General features: G+C 34.8%; 1 long non-coding RNA gene and 1 pseudogene across 1 annotated transcript; one reads left to right on the forward strand and one right to left on the reverse strand.

The window, feature by feature from the left end:
• Positions 1 to 845: 845 nt before the first annotated feature.
• LOC122648513 lies at positions 846 to 1,794 on the reverse strand (annotated as a pseudogene).
• A 10,148-nt stretch (positions 1,795 to 11,942) lies between these two features.
• LOC122668480 lies at positions 11,943 to 13,829 on the forward strand. The gene is made up of 3 exons (XR_006333912.1): positions 11,943 to 12,008; positions 13,606 to 13,712; positions 13,791 to 13,829. It is a non-coding gene; the product is annotated as an uncharacterized LOC122668480 (long non-coding RNA).
• Position 13,830: the final 1 nt, after the last annotated feature.

The following is a 13,830-nucleotide window of genomic DNA, read 5'->3' on the forward strand; positions in this document are numbered from 1 at the left end:
GCTACATCATAGAAGTGCATAGGACATAGAAGAACATTGTTCCCGCAAATATGGAAGATACTCATACAAGGCAAAACAAGTCTCCCCATTTCGCTTCTCAGCCTTATCCGAGTAATGGAAAAATAGCAAATTTTCAACAGGTTTGCTTTCCCAGAAATACAATCTGAACTCTACAACAGAAGCTATGTCACGAACACTAGGGATGGAACCAACTAGATCTTAATGGATTAAGCATAAATCCACTTCATCTAGTTATCATTAGTTCATTTTGAAATGGTTAAACAAGATTCATGTTAATAGACTCCCAAAGTGGTCAGACAAGGCTTCCTGAAAGATGTATTCAATTGCGTTTAGGGGTAAAGCTTGCAACAACTTATATGGTCTCATCCCAGAATGTCCCCTTCTTTCCAGACAGACAAATAGTGAGCTTTTACACCAGGAGAAGCCAACTAAAACTAAAGGGTAACAATGTCTAGCAGCCTCTATGCTACATCAACATAACACCATGGAACCATTGCAAAGAAAATGGTTAATACCAATATATATGGCCTGTTGTATGCTTAATAGTGCACCCCTAAAAGAAGTATTAAGAGAAATTAAGAAGATTTCTGTTCTAGACTTCTAGTTAAATTTCCTCTAATTTTTTTTTTGGGGGTGGCATTTTTGCCATTTCTTTGGATGAGTTCAGAAAACTGAAAAGAAAATGGAAAAAATTGAGATGGCAAAAGAAATGGCATTTAAAAAGAATTTTAACTAAGAAAAGAACCACACTTACTGATTGTAAAATGTACTGAAACTCCAACTGCCAATAGGAGAAGGGTTCTCTTGGATTGATAGCATTGACATCAGTACAACTGCGTTTTGTTGTGTGGTGCAAAAGGGATCTGAAGTAGGAGGACAGGTCCACAACCAGATGACAAGGCATTTTCTCTCTACAGAAAACTGCCAAGAATTCTCATGAACATGGAACCTCTTGGAACCATTTTGTCACTTCAGTTCTACACTGGATGTGAGTTTGCAGATCTGTACTTTCTCGCTCTATGGTTTTTTTCAACACCAAACCGTATCATTGTTGCCACAAAGAAGAGCTACAGCTTTTAAGTGAGAAAAAGCTAATGTTGCTAACTTTGAAAGCACCACAACCGGTTGATTCCAATCCAGGCAAACTGCTAGATATTCGATTGATGAGTTCTGCACTTAACTTAATGCATTCTCCAATGTCCCTGTCACCAATAAGACTAAGAAAGGATTCTACCATACATTGAAACTGCTGAAGCACAGATAACAATTTAAGACTCGTCAATTCTGATCCTTTTGCAGAAATATCCCCCCCCCCCCCCCCTCAAGACTACTAGCATATCAGGCCTCAGGTGGTCAGAGGATTTCTGGTTCACAAAAAGTAAGTACAAACTGATTAAATTACTTCAAAGGATTATCACTTCATGCACAGAATGGACAATATGTTAGGAAACCACTCAAACCAGTAGTTCACCAAATAAGTACTTCAAGAGATTGATCAACACAGGTGAATTGGAGATATAATGGAAAAACTGCCAACATAGTAACGACTAAGTAATTGCAGAAATGCGACACAGACAACCAGAGGGATTAACATTTCGAGAGCTTCAAATTTAATTATCACTTTTAGTACCAAAAACGAATTATTCTAACTATAATTTTACCCAAAAAAAAAAATTCTCCATAGAAGTAAGAAAAGTAAACAGAAAACAAAAAGCTAAGCATTAGAATTAATACCCTGAAGAACTTGGCCATAAAGTAATCTCTGAAATCCATATTCATGTGGATTCATTATCATCATCTCTTCTTCAAGTCTTCCAAATCTTCGACGGGATCGTCATGGGATGGTTGCGGGCGACCACCTCACACGAAGGAATCGAAACCCAATCTTCGAACTGACCTCCAAGCAACCATCTTTATCGTATTGGATCGGAAAATCGCTGCCGAAATCGGAAGATTTTCGGGGACCAGACGCAGGAGTAATACAGAACGCTGTAGGGTAAATGATAAAGATATTAGGTAATATTTAATTGGGGCGGTGTTCTCTGTGCCGCAGCACATGCTGCGCCAGCCACATGGGGGTGGGCACAATGACCACCCTGGTCCGCTGATTGGCAGGCCCATGTGCCTGGCACAGCCTGTGCTGCGGCATAGAGAACATTCTTCCTAATTGGTATAAGATAGTACATTAGGGAGTTTTAGAAGTTAGGGAGAATGTTCTCTGCCGCAGTGCAGCTTGTGCCCAAGCATATGGGTAGCCTGTGCAGGGGGGTAGGGTGGTCATTGCATCCACCCCATGTGCCTGGGCGTAGGCTGCGTTGCAGCACAGAGAACAGCGCCCCTAGAAGTTAATAATATTATGGGAGGGGAATCGTTGTCAGGCTGCATGGCCCCTGTATCAAAGCACATTGATAAGATTTTTCATTTCACAAGGACAGGGCGATCATTTAACCCTTATTGCGTTCATCAAGGTCAATGAACTCATTGTCATGCAGTAAGACTTTGAGGTGGATTGGTCCATGTTATGGAAAATCCCACACCTATCTTGTTGGTCATTAAGCTTGTAATCAAGCAAGTTATTGATAATGCCAATATTGGATCCAAGACATATCGAACCCAAATAGATTAAACAATTTTAAAAGGAAATTATGTATATGAATTTAAATTTAAGTACAAAATAATTCCACAATTCAACTGGCCATAGAGATGAATATGTTTTTTTTTTTAACTTTTATTTTTAATAAGATATTGTTATTAAACAGAATTGAATATAGATCCACCTATATATGCTTCATATGCCATTAATCTCCATTATCAAAACATGTTCTGCATTTTTATGCCACTTTTGACCCATTTTATAGTGCATTTGAATTCAACAAAGTCTGCTTTGTTTAAGGTTGTGACTTATGAGTTATGACTCTCAATAGGGAAGGTAGGGTCAGGATAATTAATGGCCTTACCTGCACCCACTAAAGGGTGTTGGGCCGGGGAGTCTTTAACTCTTTATCATTGTAAAGTGGCTATAATTAGAAACTATATTTTCATCAATGTAATGGACCTAGAGCTGATGGGCTATGGCTTATGAGTTGTAGAATGAATTAAGCCCAAGGTACCTAAACAAACAAAACATCTTTTTCTAGTTTCTTTATTATAAATGTCCTAAGGGAAAAGGTTGTCACGTTGAATGCAATTTCTTTCTTACATAGTCTTTTTTTTTAATTATTGTTTTTTCGCACTTATTCCATATATGTGAGCTTTATATAAATGATATCTTTCTCACGACAACCATTGATTGGTGTGTATAGATTCTTTCCTACACTGGCAGCATGGGAAACCCTCTCCCATGTTTAACATGCATGAAATTTTTTATGTATCCCTAGTAAGGCAGGTAAATAGATAGTAAGACAGTAATAATTTTATTTATTTAAACAGTATAAAATCTTTTCTTTACCCTCCTCTTTAGGTTAAATGGTGTATAATTTTCACCCTTACCCTAAAATTAAGTGTTGGTTAAGGCGGGTTTATGGGAGTCCATCATATTTAAGATCCTCTCCGAGTAAGAAAAAAACCGGTTCATTGATTAGAAATGAGGCGGATTAAGGTGGATCTAATTTGATTAAGATAAAAAAATGATCAAGTGAGACATTTTTTTTCTTCCAATGATGGTGAATATTGTGATTTCACATATGTACTTAAAAAATGTGTATGACAATGATAGTATTTTATAACAACGCAATAATAAGTCACTTCCATTATTTTTGAAAAATATTTTATACACATAATTTGAAGAATTTTAGAAATAAGACAATGGGCAATTAAATGAATGTGTCAAATACACCTATAGTGGTGTCATTTAGAGAGTCTCATACGTATTAGTTTACATCTTATGTATGACATATAATTAATGGAAAATTTTGTTGTCACCAATTTTGGTTACAATAAGATTGTAACCTTACTTTTTTGTCTTTTGTTTCATTAATGGTTTGAGGTATTGGTATCAATATTGGTATCGCAAATCACTGATTCCAATACCGTGTCAATATTGTATCAGTGAAATGGTACAATCAAGGAGTAAAATAGTAAAAATACCTACTTTTAAAGGGAAAATTAGAAAAATAAGGAATAAAATTATATGGTACGACCGATTCATGATGATACCGTATCGGTTTTACAAGTATTCAATACCCAATTCGATCCAATATCTTGCACTAAAAAAATGGTCTCATTTCTAATTTTTAGTCATAGAAAAAAGAGGTTGTCAAGATCAGTTAGAAATGACTAATCATTATATTAATTTTAAAAGTTATCATTGTCTATGTAAAAATGACAAGATTACCCCTATATTAAATAATCTTTGAAATAAGACAATGGATAAACGATTTGTGACTTAACAAACCGTCACAAAATGCAAAAATTACTATCGCTAATTAAAAGTATTGTACAAGCGCGGTCCGGCTGTGTGACTACTTTCCTTTTATGTAAGTTATCTGGATTTTCTAAGCCAAACCATCAAGTTTGAAAATTAATTTTCTTGTCTGACCAAGCCCAACAAAGACAGTGAAAAGCAGAATTGTGTGGAAGATGATGCCTTATCTGATTTGTTGGTGTTTATGGTGGGCCTGGACTTGAATAGAATAGCATTTGATGCTAAAAGATCTTTGTGAAGGTGATATCTTCACGAAGGACACTTGTAAGGTATGTTTGGGGAAACTTATGGTGCTTTTGCTTTTCGGCTTCTAAAAGTCCATTTCTATGAGTAAAAAAAACATAGGACCGAATTTTCCTCCACTCACGTTCCACTCATCAAGGGGCAGGAGAAGGTGAGAATAGATATTGGGAGGGTATTTTAGTACGTATACAAATCTTAGGAGAGGTTTGTAAACCTTAGGATGATGGGTTAACCGCCCCCTATAGGTGGAGGAATTTTACCATCTGTATAACATGAAAATCCGGAGAATGGTTCATGGGCTATAGGAAGCCCATGCCCCATAAGCTTACTTAAACATGAACTCATATATAAGTTGGTCATCGCATCTATGATCTACCCCTGATAGATATTTAGACTGTCTTGAATCTTGATAAGCTTACCAGGTAAACTATTCTTAATAGTGGTTTACATTTGAATGTGTTATATATAGTCGGGTTAAGTAGTGAAATTAAATTCTTATAAAAAAAAAAAAAGAAATAATAAAAGTAAATACAAATATTTATAAGAGAGTAATGACAATCATTAGGGAACAAGAACGCTGCTTGGTAGCACCCCCTATGCCGTTTCACATTGGACAGCGAAATGACCATCCCACCCTTCCCTTGGATGCTCATGCACGCATTCCCATTGGCCCCTATGTGCTGGTGCAGGGTCACGTAGCTTGGCAGCAAACCCCTTCCCTAATAGTTATTACTTATTAATGATATTACATACAATACCTACACAAATGATAAGGAATTGTTTGGAGTAGAGTGGATTTTTTTTTTATGTGTCTAAGGTAGTGTTCTATGCGAAAACATTTTTGTATGATAGGCATGAAAGAAACTTCTTGGTGGATCTCCTTAAATTAGTTGAGAGGAATCTCCTAAGTCAAACCATTAAAAACTATGAAACTCCTCTCATTTTTTTTTGTTTTTTTAAATTTTTTTAGAAGGATTGGTGGGTGTACATATCAATGTATGTCTTCTGAGAGAATCTTTGGATTTATTGATGTTTCATCTTGATAAATTATGGAATGAATCTCAATCTATAACTCTAAATTCTAGAGGCAATACAATTTAGTAAATTTGACCTTAAAGTGGAGAACCTTACCTGTCCTCCTCAGAAAATCTATTTAAGACCTTAGAAGAAAAACATAAAGTCTACTTTTGAATTGACCAATGTTATTAAGATATAGTACATATTTTGCATGAAACATTGTTTGGTTGATTGCATTATTTCCTTTCGGTTTGAATTACAGTACCTATTTTCATTGAGTCATATTATATTCAAATGGGAAAAAGATTTACATAACGCCAATTTAAAAATGAAATTGCATTCTCTCTCACATATCATTATTCATGTTAGAGGGTATAATATCATAAATGCCCCTCCCTAGTTAAATTCCAAAGAGGGTTTCCTCATTCGTCTGAAATTGCACTTAAGCAGTGTAAGGAACCCTCTCCCTATTTAAAAATAGTCAATCATCTGAATAATGAAAATTCTGAGTTCATTGAGAAGATATCGATTATAGGGTTACGGATCTAGTTAAAACAAGAAGCTTTACAAACCATACATTCATAATATTTCCTTAGGCTCTATGGTTGGAAATAAAATGGATTGAAAGAAAATATAATATAAAAAAAAAAAAAAAAAAAAGATAAAAGTTTTCTTATAATTACTAACATTGATTGTGTGACTAACTCAAAAGTTTACTAAATCTAATGATTAAATTTACTTCACTTTCCAACCGAATCTATTATGAGTTAAATGGACAAATGAGGTTATGGAACTAATTATTGGTAGAACTCGACGTCAAAAGAAAGCAAAGCCTAGTGTTAAAGGCGTGGACACGGCAGTAGAAAAATCTTTGGTTGAAAAGGAGACTTCATCTCCCTTTTCACTAGAGGAGGAGGCTCTTTTGGTTCGTGTGGCTTTTGATCGGCCTGGTGTATATGCTGAGATCCTCCGACGATCAAATAGGACAAGGACCCTGTCGGTGCACATCGTAGATCCCCCGTAGCTTTGTTTTATTTTTCTCGAGTAAGCGAGTGGCTTGAAACCCTCGCCATTATGGTTTAGGACTGAGTTCCCCCTTTTTAATTTTAAGTTTTCTTTGCCAGTATTCTGTAATAGGCTTGTTTGCCTCCTTTTATTCAATAAAATTTTCCTTCTCTTTAAAAAAAAAAAAAAAAGGTTATGGAACTAATTAAGTCAAAGTTTAATTATTATATTTTATAAAATTTTAAAATAATTACACCAATATGATTACAAAGTTTTTATTTTTTTTATTTAATTCAACGCTCATTTATTTTCCTTTAGTTTTAAACAGACAAAACCTTGGTGTTGGATATTTTTAATCAACCAATAAATACATCATGCATAAGTCAAAAATTTTATTTTCTCATCCTATACTCTTTGGTTGACACACTTATTCAAGAAATTTTTTTTTCAAAAGAAAGAAAGAAAAAACATAAAATTGTAAAGCATGAAAAATGGTCAAATTTGATAATCTCTCTAAATACATGAGCAAAATAATTTTTTTATTATTTTCTTCCAAATTAAAAGTATTAATGGGAGACAACCATTATGGGATGGAGGCCAGTCTAGACATGATAACTTGTAATTTTGATTGGAGTATATTTTATTAAACCTTACAGGACTCTGAACATAATAACTATTTTATATATGGTTCCTCTGGTCTCATACACATATTAAGCTAGCTTTTTCAATATTTTTTTTTATTCTTGAAAGATGGTGGGAGGAGAAATTTGTTTTATTTCTTTCTAGTATTGTAAATGTTTTAAAATTAGTGATAGAAATAGCTAGAAGCCTTTTGTTGTTTATATGTGGCAGTGGTCTTTTTATCACCTAGTTAGCTTCTGATAGAGTTTTATTAAACCCTATTGCATTATTTGAAAAGATGAGTACATGGACAACAATTGCACAAAAATTATTCTATTCATATCTATACCAAACCTATTTTCTCATTCTATAATCTATTATATCTAATGGTAGCCAAATGATTATTATTTATGATCCATAACTTATTCTCATAAATTGATCATAAATATAAATAGAAATTATATAAAAAAAGAACCTAATATTTATAATGGAATTTATTGATTTGAAACTTGACAACTAAACCCAAGGAGTGTTGGCGCAGTGGCGAGCTAGGGCGAGCTGTAAAATCGGATGTCCTAAGTTCGAATCCCACTGCCCTCACCTCCTTGGGCCAGCCATCACTCAGTCTCAAGCTAGTTGGCCACTGTGACAGAGGTTTAGTGCAACAGTAGGCACGGTGGCTGTCCTGTTGCTGGTGGATTAGTTGGGCCAATGTGTGCAGATACCCCTTGAAAAAAAATAAAAATAAAAAACACAAACAAACAAACAAACTTGACAAGTAAGTAGTGAAGTATGGTTCATATTGTAGGCAAAATTTAAGTCTAATAGAGAATTGGGAGACTTGCGATAGGGTTATAAAATTTTTCCTATTTATATAAAAAAAAATGAATATTTTTTCCACTTCTAAGTTAACCACATGCATAAATATATCTGGTGATCAGTCATGTAAAAGATTTCTTAGTCTCTTAGTACTGGTCGAATCAAAATCCTATTCCCTCTACAGAACAGCATTAAAGTTTCACTTTTCACTTAACAAACCCCATTAGACTACTTAAAAAATTGGGTAGGTTCACAGAGACAGAGCATTGGAGCGGAAATGACCACTCTATCCCCTACCTGAACACACTGCTCAAGGTGTGATAGGGTGGTCATTTTCACTCCTATGTGAAGAATTGGAGGAATTTGGAGCGGATAGCGAATGGGAGGTGATAATTATTTTTGGGGAGAATGTTCTCTGTGTCGGGGCACAGGCTGCGCCCAGACACATGGGAGTAGACACAATGACCACCCTGCCCCCCTAAGTGGCAGACCCATGTGTCTGGGCACAGCCTGCGCTGCAGCACAGAGAACATGAGCCCTTATTTTTTATAGTAATGGTAGCTCCTTTATAGGCAACCACCAACTCACTGAGCAAACCCCTTAGAAAACATTATCTTAAGATCTTTGCGGTTCGGGGTGTCAATTGCTGATTTTGATCCTATTGATAATAGGTCAAATCGAAACCAAACCATTATATCAAAAGACACTTTCGATCGGTTTTAGTTTCAGTTCAACTTTTGTCAATTTTTAATGAGATTAAATTTTAACGGGTTGTTATCGGGCTACTACAATTATTTTATTGACTGTATAGATTTTTATCAGTTCCAATTGGTCGGATTTTGATTTCTATCGATTTCATAAAACTCCAAATAAAAACCAAATTGCTAAGGATTCAACTCATTTTACTTTGGGTTGAGCCATTCGATTTTTATCGATCCAACCGGTTCGGGATGGAAATGGACACCCCTACTTGTGGACCTATGGTTACAGTAAGCTAACAGCCTAGCAAGCCCTTGTAAGCAAATAACTGAAACTTGTTGTACTCGTATTAATATTTAATTGCTTATAAGGGTTCTCAAGATGGTTCTTGAATCGGATATCCAAAAAGCGCTTCTCCTTACGAAAGAAAAGTTCTCGTAAAGCGCTCGTGCTAGTGCTGACTGCACACTCCACTTTGGGGATTTTTGTTTGCCCTAAATCCTAATATGGCCATGATCCGATTCCTAGCGTGAGTTCTCTAACAAAAAACAATCTTAGTGTCCACAAAACTCTTCAACTGACCAAAATACCTTTTATTACAAAATTGACCTCTTTATCATTTCAGCTTCAAATGATTCTCCTTAAGGGAAGTAGTTTTATTATCATCTGTGGCAAACCTCTAAGTTATAAGAAAGTTAGGAATCTTGTCCAAGAAGAGTATGAAGTGTGTAGATTACCTAGAATTGTCACTGTTTCTATATTGCATTTTTTTTTTAACTGAAAATAAAATGTTACCCGGGCAAGTGCGGTATACTATCCCTACGCCCAAACATAGGAATAGGTGAAATGACCACCACACCCCCAAGAAATTCAGCATTTCCATAGGGTTGCGGTGGTCATTTCACTTAACGATGAATCTTGATTTTTTTTAATTGATAAATGATGATGAATTTGGTTACGGGACAAATAAAAGAAGGAAGAACAAAGCCACGTATGAAAGAGATCATCAAGCAAATTTAAACTATCATGTTATAGTAATTACTTTAAAATAATTGGGATTATCAAAAAATTACAGCCAACCAAAATAATGAATCCAGTAGATATATGACATGGCAGGATTGATGGGCTCATTAATGTCAAAGAGAAAAATTTAGAAATCAAGGGTAAAAGGAAAATTAAAATCCTTTCAAAATTTTCATTATTTGAAGTTAAAAACTATGAAATTAGATAGCCAAACACTAATATATCTAAAATATCATTAATATTTCAACCAAATTACATAAGATTCCCTATCTATCTCCCTTCTAATATAATACTACAAAGAATATGTGTTTTATAGGTGGGCTGCATTGGCAAAAATACTCACACTATGACAATTGAAACTTGCACAATTAATTGTATTGAGCAATTGAATGGAAATTTGTGAGTTATGATAATGTAAAGTTAAGCTACCATTATTTTTATTTGGCTACTCAAAAGATGCCTATTTGTTATGCCTCTTCAACCTTTGTTAATATGGAAAATTTTAGTTGAATAGGATTAGTTCATGTCTCCACATATTGATGAACTATATACAGCTTGGGATATAGTTGATAAAGAAAACCTCCTATCACATCATTTTCTGCTATATATATATTTGGTTAGGACCAAGTTTTCTTTCAATCATGATGAAAAGAGATCTATTTTGTTGGTATCTAATTTTTTGATTCAATCAAGGAAGAATATTTCAGACTCTCGTTAATAAGAACATGAGTCGATGATGAGACTCACTGATTTAGGAGTTCAATTATAACATCAATTTATCGTGAATAAAGAGATTTTTGGGTGACAAAAACTCTCACCATATAAATAACCCATTGAAAAAATCTTTGCGGAATAAATACAATTACAATGGTGCAAGGGACTGAAAGAGCAACTGTACCAAATCTCGTTTTCAACCATACAAAACTACAATGTCTCTATTATTGAAAATAAAAAACATGATAATGTTCCAAAAGGTTCACACGAAGCCACTCAATTTCATGTGATTTGTGTCAAAGTTAAGCTTGAATTGGTTGGATGGATCGAAATTGATCAATCTAGCATGAATTAAATCGAACCAAGTCCTTATCAGTTTGCTTTTAAGGGGTTTTATGGAAACAACAAAAAATTGAAACCAAATCGGATTGATCAAATGCACCGGATTGAATCCGAGAAAACTGAGACTGAACTGCTAGTAACCAGATAAGAAATCAAAACCTCCCCAAAATTAGGATTTTCCCATTAATTTTCCCATATATACATAAACTTGAAAATTGGACTGAACGTAACCCAAAAGTATTTACATTACAAATTAATAAGAAATCAGTCCAAACTTTGGTCGAAACAAAAAAAAAATAAAAAAAATTCTTAATGGTTTAGTTTCAGATTGGTCTAATAACAAATAGAAATCGATTCAGTTCGATCGAAACCGAACCAAACCACCAATTGACACCCTTATTCAGGAGAGAGAATGAAATCTAACTTAGTATATGTATGTTTTTTTTGGGATGCCATCACAATTGGATTGGAATTTAAAGGAGATTTGTGTAAATATACATGCTAGAGAAACTATAAGTTGGATTGGATCAGAAAAATAATCTCTTACCAAAAAAAAAGATCAGAAAAATAATATTGGTGGCACCTAACTATGTAGTTGTTTACTTGTTTATTCATTTTCCTTAATTGATACTCTGAGACAGAGAAGTTAACCAATAAAAGGACACAGTGCATCTAGCCCCATTCATTATCAAAAAATCTTTCCAAGATTTCTCCTCGTTAAAATCAACGCCGGTATTTAATAATGGCCTTTATTGTAAATAGGTAGAAAATTAGGGGTTATTAACAAGTAGAGAGGCCTTATTTATTTCCTTAAAAGGATAAAAACAAAAGTCACAAAACCATAAATCAGGAGAAATACAACTATCTGTTCGGCCGGGTAAGGTTTAACGGCGGTCGGAGAAATATTTGTCCGGCGAGTTAGCTTCGATATTTCCTATATAAACCCGTCTCCACAGCCTCCCTCTCCTCATATTTGCATTATTTTCTCTCTCTCTCTCTCTCTCTCGCGCGCGCCCGCTTTCTTTCTCTACTCTATTTCGCTCTCTCTCAATAAGCTCTCTAAGTTTCGGACTCACGAGAGGTAAGATTCCTTTTATTTGTCTCGGAACCCAGCACTTATTTTTTACTTTATTTATGGATTATATTGTACGATTGAGGAGAACTTAGATATGGTTAGAGGAGGAGAACTTAGATATGTGTAGCGGAAGAACAGATCGAGATACTGATACCAATTCGCTTTCTTCTTTCTGAGTTTTGATGTTGGATTAATTCATCTGTTAAGCGTTGCCTTTGCAATCAGAACGGACTGTGTATCATTTGAGGATTTAAAGAGATCGGATTATGATTTACAGAGTGAATTCAATGTTTGATTGAGGAGTCTTTCTGCTCGAATATGAATTAACGGGTGTCTTGTTTGGTTTTCCTTGAGCACTGAGCCATGAAACCCTAACGAAAATGCTGAGTTACCTTTAGAATAGGTTGCCAAGAAGTGATTAGAATATTTTTCCGAGGAGTGCTTAGAATACGTTTCCTTGAGGGTCTTTGTTTCGATCCCTGATGCCTGATTGGTGGTGTTCTTTATGTTAGTTGATGATGACAGTCCTTTCGCTTCTAACTAGCGGCAAGTCTCTGATTCGATGTAGTAGTGGCTAGGTGATTCCAGGCGTTCCCCTCTCGCTTTTTACCCTATTGGGTTCGATCGTGGTTTCTTTGTTTTCGGTTTGCAATTTTTTGATCTCGGATTAAGACTCCCCTCCCTCCTCCTGAAAGCAAATATTACAACGTTATTTAGGCCAACTTATAGCGGTTAGAAATATATAGATGTGATTTCTGTTTCTAATTATTTGGTAATTTTATTGATGAGATTGTTCTTGGTTGTGAACTTCTGGACTGATTCTGTTGTATGTCCTTGGCTTGGGAGTATCTATAGCACTACTTTGCATCAAGTGTTTGTTGGATTTATTCCCTTATCTTCTGTATTAGATTTACATTCTGTTCACTGCTAGGATTTCAAATTGACTCTATGAGTTGGATTGATCTATTAGAGGCGATGACAGTCTTTTGGAGAATATGGGTGATAAGGGATGGAGTGGTTATGCAAACTTGTCCTGTTTCCAATGCCTGAGTTCTTTACCTTTTTTTTTGTTAAAAAAAATTTGTTTATGAAGCTTCCATGTATGTACTTTCATACGACTTTTAATATTTTGTTTGTTCATTCCCTTGAATGTGTTCATTTACAATCTCTTATGTCTCCAATCATTATTATATTTATTCTGCTTGTGCAATAGATGGAAGATGTTTCTCCCATCACGTAATAATTTGCCTTTTTTTTTCCCCCTCGTATCATCATTCTTAAAGCTTATCTGCTGATTATATTTGAAAATTATGTTGGCAGTTGTTCTTTGAAACCAAACTAGCTTCTTCTTAGCTGGCACACATACTTACGTATCTACAGTAATATCGTAAATCATGGAAATTGATGGATTCTGTTTTTTCACTTCCTTTAATGTAAGATTCATACACCTAACTGCTCAATGCTTATTTATACTCTTTAGAAAAATTACATTTGAAACTTTACTGTGAAGTTGCTCTCATGTGTGCATATGATTGTTGGTTGGTACATAAGGTTTTTTATTTGAGATCCGCTGATTATTTTCAACAATTAATGATTCATGAAGCTTGAAGCCTCAGACCGTTTAAATTGCAATCCAGGAGAAAAGCAAGGCAATGACTTTAATGTGGTTCACTTAATATGGATGTTTGGTTGGTTCATGAATTTGCACAGGTACGTTTTATTTTCTCCATTTGTTATATTTTTTTCTGCTCAGTTTTCCCATGACTATACCCAACATTATTTATTTAGCTGTTTTGAATGTGATGTGTAGGAACCGTCATACTTTCAG

The sequence above is a fragment of the Telopea speciosissima genome, chromosome 1 (assembly GCF_018873765.1).
Source record: "Telopea speciosissima isolate NSW1024214 ecotype Mountain lineage chromosome 1, Tspe_v1, whole genome shotgun sequence".
NCBI lineage: Eukaryota > Viridiplantae > Streptophyta > Magnoliopsida > Proteales > Proteaceae > Telopea > Telopea speciosissima.